Below are 2703 nucleotides of genomic sequence, written 5' to 3'. Positions count from 1 at the left end.
TTGATCCTCATAACAGACCTTCAGCAGAGGCTTTTTTCCAGCCTAAACTGCAAGGCATATGGGATCTTAGTTCCCCGACCAAGGATCAAACCCATGTGCCCTGCAGTGGAAGTTCAGAGTCTTAACCATTGGACCACCAGGGAAATCCTGACATCATGGTACGTCATCCTTACTGCCCCACCCCACCCTCAACAGCTCAGCAGCCTAAACTCTGCCTGTGGTTCTTTCATTCACACCCTTGCTCCCCTCCCCTTCCCCAACTGCAGGATTTGAAGTCCCTTGGGCTCCCTCCATCCTCTGGGGATACTCCAGTAACAGCCCTTAGCACATTGCACATTTCAGCCCATTGCATATCGTTCTGTATGTAGGAGTCTGATTTCCCCTTTCCTAGAATCAGAGCTCAGAGAGGTGAGGCTGGGAGAAATGGGAGTTGGGAAGGCAAGAAATCTGAGTTCCTGCTTTGTTTCTTCAGTAAGAAAATTAGCTGTGATCATAGAATGATAATGGCCCACGTCTCTTTTGGTCATCACTTGGAACGTATTATTGATCTTTAAAAATTTATTTTTATTTGGCTGTGTCGGGTTTTAATTGCAGCATGTGGGACCTAGTCCCCTGACCAGGGATCGAACCCAGGCCCTCTGCATTTGGAGCATGGAGTCTTAGGGAAGTAAGCCCCTATTGACCTCACAAAGTAGTTGTTCACTGGGACATGAACAGGGGTTGCTGCCCTTTACGTGTGCCTACTGTGTGCCAGGCACTGTCCTCCTGTGAGATTTACCAATGTAGCCTCCCTGGGGCTCATGGAGAAAATACAGTGACAAATCGCCAACATCTGCCACAGCCTTCGAGGACCTACAAGATTTGGTACTCCCATTATCTCCTGATGCCATCTACCTCCTGCTCTCCTCTTCACATGGAGGCTCTCCACAGTTCCATCATCAACAGCCTTCTTGTTGCCAAACTCATGCCTACCTCGGGACCTTGGTACTTCATGTTCCCGCTGCCTAGAAAGTCACTCCCCTTCCCCCTGCCCCTGTGTGATTGCTTCCTGCTTGTCATTAACATCTCAGCTCAAATGTCACTTTCTCAGAAAGACTTTCTCTGGCCACACTCTCTAAATTAGCCTCAGCCTCCCATCCTTGACAATATCACTCTGTCTTATCTCTCTAATGCCAAGAGCTGAAATGATCTTACAAGCTCTGTGCCTGTTTCTTCATCTATCAAATGGTGATGAAAATAGGGCTTGTAGTGAAGATAACTGAGTGCTTGGCACATAGGAAGTGCTCGGTAAATGTTAGCTATTATTAACACTCTTTATTTGTTTTGTGTATTGTGGTTTAACCTCCTCCGCAAACTGCAGGGTCCATGAGGGCAAATTCTGGGGGCTGACTTGCTTAAGTCAGGCACTTAGAACAGAGCTTGGCATATGATAGGCACTCAGTAAACATTTTTTAATGAATAAAAGAAGTCGGTTCGATATATAACCTCCACTCCCCTCTTCCCTGCTGTTTCCAGTTGTGGAAACTGAGGCTGAGTCACAATCAGACCCTGGTGGAGTCAGGACTCAAACCCAGGTCAATTTGGTTCCAAAGCCCTGAGCTTCAAGGCCTGCCTGTGTCCAGAAGCAAATAGCTTCTGATTTATGGTCACTTCCCAGGTGGGGCAGTTGGTAAAGAATCAGACTGCCAATGCAGAAGGCACAAGAGACTCGGGTTCGATCCCCGGGTCAGGAAGATCCCTTGGAGAAGGAAATGGCAACTTACTCCAGTATTCTTGCCTGGAAAATTCCATGGACAGAGGAAACTAGTGGGGACTACAGTCCATGGGGTCGCAGAGAACCTGACACGACTGAGCACGCACTGGCTGGCTGGCATACATATGTCGCTATGTATCTGGCCCCCAACTATAAAGCGTGGTCTAGGTCATTTCTAGGGGCTGACTCTCAATGGGGACTTGGAGAAGGCGGTCCGGTATTCTTTAAATCCATTGTTAGGTCTTCTTCCCTTTTCTCTCCCAACAACTTCGGAGCCAGCTCCGACTGACACCGCCAGCCGTCCAAGCATCACAACTGGGCCTTTGTCAAAACCCGGACTGGATAGTAAGGTGGGAGATGAAGCCTGTGGGGGAGGAGCTAAGGGCCTGGGCTGGCCAATAGGAAAGTGGAAGGAAAGGTGAGGGCGGGACTAACAGACAGGGTCGGGAGCTTTAAACTTCAAGGGTGGAGCCAATCCTATCGGTTGGCTGGGTCTAGGGCTCTGGCCCTGGGATGCTCAGGGGGCGGTGCCAAAAGCTCTGAGGGAGGGACTAGAACTTTAGCTCCCCCCACGGGGTGCCGGGCGGGGTGGAGCTAAGAGCCCTGAGGGTTGGTATAGATAGAATAAACAAGAGCTCGAAGAAATGAGCTAGAATAAGAGTTCCATGGCGGAGCTTGTGGGTATCTGGGCGGGTTTGAGGCTCCAGGATTTGGTCTTGCAAGGGGGCTTCTCGAAAACCCAGGAAAAGATTAGGAAGGTCTGGGGAATATGGGAGTGTCTTCTACCCTACCTTTCTCTAAGAGCTCGGGGCTATGCTTCGGGCTGAAGAGCAGAGAAGGCCCTGCCCCTTCCAATCCTTTTGCATCCCTATTGGTGGAGGGGGCCTGCGCGACAGGCTCTCATTGGTCCTGAACAGGCGAGGAGGGGGTCTAGAGAATACGCGCCTGTT

Source organism: Ovis aries, chromosome 14 (genome assembly GCF_016772045.2).
Source record: "Ovis aries strain OAR_USU_Benz2616 breed Rambouillet chromosome 14, ARS-UI_Ramb_v3.0, whole genome shotgun sequence".
Classification (NCBI taxonomy): Eukaryota; Metazoa; Chordata; class Mammalia; order Artiodactyla; family Bovidae; genus Ovis; species Ovis aries.
The sequence above is the reverse complement of the archived record's forward strand: the minus strand, read 5'-3'. Positions refer to the sequence as shown.